General features: G+C 51.7%; 1 long non-coding RNA gene across 1 annotated transcript; it reads right to left on the reverse strand.

The window, feature by feature from the left end:
• Positions 1-1,750: 1,750 nt before the first annotated feature.
• On the reverse strand, positions 1,751-2,342 carry LOC126030518 (uncharacterized). Its single transcript, XR_007503128.1, has 2 exons — positions 2,297-2,342; positions 1,751-1,839 (listed from the first exon to the last, which is right to left on the reverse strand). It is a non-coding gene; the product is annotated as an uncharacterized LOC126030518 (long non-coding RNA).
• Positions 2,343-6,269: the final 3,927 nt, after the last annotated feature.

Consider the following 6,269-nt stretch of genomic DNA (forward strand, 5'->3'; position numbering starts at 1 on the left):
GCCATCATTTTCTTTGGTGGTTGTTTTTTTTTTTGTTTTGTTTTGTTTTTGGGTCACACCCGGCAGCGCTCAGGGGTTACTCCTGGCTCTACGCTCAGAAATCGCTCCTGGCAAGCTCGGGGGACCATATGGGATGCCGGGATTCGAACCACCGTCCTTCTGCATGAAATGTAAACGCTCTACCTCCATGCTCTCTCTCGGGCCCCGAAGTCATCATTTTCCATTCAAGGCAGAACTTACCTTTACTTACCTTGAAAAAAGGAACCAAATGCTGAGTCCCAAGTCATCTCCAGATCCCAAGAAAAACTATAGGAATTGATGAGGGAGGGTCATACCAGAGATGTTCTGGGATTACTCCTAGAGGGGCTCAGGGGACTATTTGGAGTATTGAAAGCTACATGCAAGGCAAGTATCTATCAGGGTACTATAGTAACAATCCCATCTTTTTTTGACAAAACAACTTTCTTACCCCAAAAAACCAGGCTGCCACAACCATCCAGCTCCATTTCCATGCCCATATACTTGTGGGCCGAATTCAGTGCCTCCATCTCCTCCTGAGCCAAGTCTAGCTCCTCATCCTTGACTGTCACCAGCTCCTGGAAAATAAGCACATTCACCATGAGCCTGACAATCACAAGATTGAACAATTAAGAAGAGCAAGTGTTTAGTCTTTGGTTTTGTTTTCAGGGCTTACTCCTGGCTCTATGCTCAGGGATCACTCCTGATGAGATACCAGGAATTTAAAACTCAGGTTGGCTGCCTACAATGTGAGTTCCCTGCCCACTGTACTATCATTCCAGCTCCATCCCACATCTTTTTGTTCTGCTTTTTTGTTTTCAGGCTATACCCAGCAGTGCTCAGGAATCATTCCTGACTTTGGGGTGGCTTGGGTATGCATGGCACTGAAGTAGCATGTCCTCAGGTCCCTGCATTGAACCATCAGCCCAGTAGGTTGAGAACTACAAGTTCTACAACACTGAAGATCCTCCCAGCCCCTCTTCAAACATTACTGCTCTGAGCTTCTAGCTCAGTCTATTCACCAGGATGTCCAGGCTTTGCATATGCGGTTCCAGATTCAACCCCCAGTAGCACCACACGGTTCCCAGTACTACTGGGATCAACCTTGGAGCAAGTCTTGAAGCCTAGAGCAGCCCCTGAACACCACTGGGTATAACCCCTAAAACACAAAGAAAAGAAAAGGAAATGAAAATCTCAGTTTGCAGGGGCTGGTGAGGTGGCGCTAGAGGTAAGGTGTCTGCCTTGTAAGCGCTAGCCAAGGAAGAACCACGGTTTGATCCCCCAGCATCCCATATGGTCCCCCAAGCCAGGGGCAATTTCTGAGCACTTAGCCAGGAGTAACCTCTGAACATCAAACGGGTGTGGCCCCCCCCAAAAAAAGAAGAAAAAAACTCCAAAATCTCAGTTTGCACTCTCCCCATGAGCAAAGAAAAAGGACTTTGGTTCTGGTCTCCAAAAGCAGATCAAAGAAATGGGGATACTGGGGAGATAGCATGATGGTAAGGTCCATGTTCTACATGGGCCTGACCTGGGTTTAATCAATCCCCAGCACCCTATATGGTCACCAAGCCCTGCTAGGACAGATCCTTGAGCTCAGAGGCATGAACAAGCTTGAGCACAGCTGGGTATGGTATAAAAATAACAAAACAAAACAAAAAATAAGAAAATAAAATGTTGATAGTGGGAACCCCAAGATCAAATTGCAGGAGAGAGAAACCACACTCTGACTGACCTGGAACTCAACTGGAAACACCTCCGCACTCGGCTCTGTTTCTTCCAGGCTCTGGTTTGGGGACAGGGCGGCATCCTGGGTCGGCAGGGCTGGAAAGAGCAGAAATGGCTCTAGACCTGGACAGCTCTCCTCCTACCCCCAAAAAGATACTACACACACACTGCCAGCACACGCCTGTCACATCTTTCCTATGAACTCAAGCTTTGTTGAGGACAGAGTACAAAGCAGTGAAGATGCTCACAAACCCACAATCCCATAACCTTTTGGTACAATCTTTTAGGGACTTCAGTTGCAAATCAAGGACATATTCTGACTTCCTGGGTTTGTACGGCCTGGGAATAAGCCTGAAAGTACAGGATAAGGAAATGGGAGTGGAGGATGAGCCCCAGTCACAATGGCTGCTTCAGCACTTCTGACAGGGACTTCTCTTACTCACATGTGCCCCCATCTTCTGCTGCTGGGATCACCTTCCCACTTCCTTCTCATCAAGGTCTGGCTTCCCCATGCACCCCCATTTAGCCCCAAGATAATTTCTGGAATCCCTACCTTCCTCCTCAGCTTCAACTTGCAGATAATCCATGACCAGTTTCTCGTTTATCCTGTTACCACCAAATCAGATTCTTCACCGATGAATGAGAGAGGAATGTGGGCTCTTCCAGAACTCTGGAACCTGCTGCTTAGTAGAGATCGTCTTGCTCCACTCTGAAGATCTGCAGAGTGATTCTGAGGTGAAGTTTGGTCTTGTCTTGCTCTCAGATAGGTTCCCAGGCCATCTCCCTCTTGCTTCACTCCTAGGCCTATGGTATGTATGTATTTCTGCCAGAAAGCTCAGACCTCGTTCTACTCTGTTTGTAACCATTATTCACCATTATTGTTTGTTTGTTTGTTTGTTTGTTTTGGGGCCATACCTAGCACTGCTCAGGGGTTACTCCTGCCTTTACACTCAGTCATCACTCCTGGAATGCTCAGAGGACCATAGAGGGATGCTGGGATTAAACTCAGTAAGCCGCCTGCAAGGCAAACACCCTTCGGTACTATCAGTTCAGCCCTGGAACCAATATTCTCTAAACTAGACTACCACGAGGGCCAGAATGATAGTACAGCAGGTAGGACACTTGCCTTAAGCATGGCTGACTAGGGTTTGATTCCTAGCATCCCATAAGGCACCAGCAGGAGTAATCCCCGAGCATTGTTGAGTGTGGCTCACAAACCACACACACAAACACACCATGAACAAAAACCAATTAAACTCTCACCACATCCACAAGACTCTCTCCCTCCATTCCAAGCCTGTTAGTCAGTACATACCCTATAAGGACCACCATACCCAGTTCCAGGTGCTACAAGCAGACAAGTGGCCTCAAAGAGCAGAATTGCCATGAGCTAAATTCTCACAATTGATTCATCCTTAACATTGTGGAGGTTTTAGGGGCAGGGCAGCCTGATTCTGGAGTTTACAACTTGCTCTGTGCTCAGGCAATCTCTCCCAGTGGTACTATGGGCCGAACCTAGTCCTCTTGCATGCAGAGCCTGCATGCAACTATTGAACTACCTGATTCCGGCCTTAATATTCCTAAACATGCGACAGCTGAAATGGAACCGCTATAAAGCCATTTCCAAGAGCCTTGAAATGCAAGTGTCGAGATGCCCTTGTGTGGAAAGTGGAACCCCTGGAACCAAGCCCCCAAATGTGCAAGTCCCCTATAACACTGATGATAGAGCTAAACACAAAAGGGGCCCGAGTAAGACATGAATCCCAGGGGCCAGAGCGGTGGTGCAAGCTGTAAGGCGTTTTTTGGTGGGGGGAGGGGAGTCACACTCAGCAGTGTCCAGGGGCTGTTACTCCTGGGTCTACGCTCAGAAGCCGCTCCTGGCAGGCTTGGGGAACCATATGGGACGCCGGGATTCGAACCACCGACCTTCTGCATGCAAGGCAAACGCCTTACCTCCATGCTCTCTCTCCAGCTCCAGCTTACCCTTTCTTGATACTTAAACCCCATTTCAAGCGCCCACCGGCAGGGGGAGCTCTCGCTCTCCGCATCGGCCTCGGCCCGGAACTCCCGCCCCAAGCACTCCCGCAGCGCGCGCTCGCGGACTCCATTTCCCAGCGGGCCTTGCGACACCCCCCACTTCCGGAATGTCTCCCCCACCCACCACCACCGGGTGCAAAACTAAACCCGGGACCGCGGCCGGACACCCCGGGGAGACGCGCGGAGCTCCGCGCCGCACGTCTGAGTCGGGGCTGCGGGCGGGTCGGACCCTCCCGCTCCGAGGCCGCCGGCGCAGCGCACGATCGGGCTGTAGCGGAGCCCTTGGAGCGGCTCCGCCCGGGGTGCGCGGCCTGGGGCGCCCCCGAGCCGCCTTCTCTTACCCGTGCGCGGGCCGGGCCGGGGCGGGGCGCGGACGAGCCCCGGGGACGCCCGGCGAGCCGCGGGGAGACAAAAGGCTCCAGCCCGAGGCTCCGTGTGGACTCGCATCTGCGCACTGGCGGGCGCCCGCGTCGGGTCGGGGGTCCAGGCGCGAGGACTCCACTTCCCAGAGGGCTCGGGGGCGCGTGTAGGCGACCGGGAGCCCGACGGAGCAGCCCGAGCCCCCCTCGCAGGGGTCCCCTTGTGGGAAATTGAAACACAGCCCTTTAGAAACGCCACTGCAGGCTGGAGAGACTTTGGGGAGCTATGGCTCGGCCGCCGATTGGTGCCTCTAGCAGAGAGGGACCCCTTGGGCCTATGTGTGCCAAGGCAGTGGCTCCATCCCCTCTACCCCAAATTAAAAAAATTTCTTAAGAGACCAGGGGACAGATGTTTTGCATGCATGCTGGAGCAAGTGTGTGTGTGTGTGTGTGTGTGTGTGTGTGTGTGTGTGTGTGTGTGTGTGTGTGTGTCTGTCTGTCTGTCTGTCTGTCTGTCTGTTGGTTTTAGGGGGCCACATCTAGCAGGGCTTACCCCTGGCTCTTAACTCAGGAATCACTCTTGGCTTGCAAGGGGATGCTGGAGATCAAACTCAGGTTGGTGCATGCTAAGGCAAGTATCTCCTCCCTGCTGTGCTATGGCTCCTGTCCCAGGATGGGAACCCCAGTTGCTAGATCTGGCAGAAAATTAAAAGCCAAAGTACAGTTATTGTGTCTAGGCCAGGCAAGTCCTGTGTAGGTCATCTTCCTATTGGCATACTGTTTGCTATTCGTTCACTTAGCTGTCACTTCTTCAAGGCATGAATCCATAGCTTAATGGCTAGATTCATATAGTATTTGAATCCCATATAGTATTTGAGCCCATATAGTATTTGGCCTGCTGGAGGGTGAGGTTTGAAATCTAGGCCTCCACGGGTCCCTGAGGACCCCCACAAGGAACAAGCACTGCTCAGTTTAGTCCCCAAACTAAAATACACAGGAATTAGATTTAAAAAAAAAAAAAAAAGAAAACTGAAGGCCAGAGAGATAGCACAGCAGTAGGGTGTTTGCCTTGTATGCTGCCGACCCAGGATGGACCTGGATTCGATTCCTGGCATCCCATATGGTCCCCTGAGCCTGCCACGATTTCTGAACGTGGAGCCAGGAGTAACCCCGAGTTGTGCCAGGTGTGGCCCAAAAACCCAAACAAACAAAAAGAAAACTGCAATGTTAAACCCAACTAAATGCAGCCAAGCAGTCTCCACCGGGTCCTATGAAAGTGAAGGAGAGAGTGGACAGATGAATGTTGGGTCGACACAAGACAATGGTGCGGCCTTAGGTTAAAGGAAGGAGGCTAGAGGATGCTCTGGACTCCAGATGTGAAGATCTGGTGGACATATGCATCCTTTGCCCATAGTTTGCATGAGCAATGCAGAGCAAGGAGCAGTCATTGGAAATGGAAGCAATGCCAAGGGGCACTCTGTACTGAGGACTCCTAGATCTCCAGGTTTCTCCAGGAGTGAGCCTTAGGCACAGCTAAGTGTGACCCCAAAACTAAACTCAAGCTGAGGTGTCCTAGGAGAAGGTACAGCAAGAAAACTTTAGTTTTGAGAGGGGCTACAGTGCTCAAGGGCTACATTTGGAGGTGTTGGGGCTTTTTGGCGATCAAATCCAAGGTTCCTACATGCAGAGTATGTGCTCCAGCCCTTTGAGCCATCTTTCCTGCTCAAAAAGTCTTGTTGTTTGGTGATATTTTTGTTTTGTTTTTTGTTTTTGGGCCACACCCGGCGGTGCTCAGGGGTCACTCCTGGCTGTCTGCTCAGAAACAGCTCCTGGCAGGCACGGGGACCCTATGGGACACCGGGATTCGAACCAACCACCTTTGGTCCTGGATCGGCCGCTTGCAAGGCAAATGCCACTGTGCTATCTCTCCGGGCCCCAACCAGTGGTGCTCCTGACAGGCTCATCCCCATAGGGGATGCCAAGGATCAAACCCAGAATGGCCACAAGCAAACCCAGTTGCTATCTATCGCTCGAGTCCAGCTTCCCACTTTCAAGTTCCTTCCAGCCACGCCCTCTTCCTGCCAGGGGCCGGACGCCTCCGCTCAGGACAACACGCGCTCTGACCTTCAC

Source organism: Suncus etruscus, chromosome 15 (genome assembly GCF_024139225.1).
Source record: "Suncus etruscus isolate mSunEtr1 chromosome 15, mSunEtr1.pri.cur, whole genome shotgun sequence".
NCBI lineage: Eukaryota > Metazoa > Chordata > Mammalia > Eulipotyphla > Soricidae > Suncus > Suncus etruscus.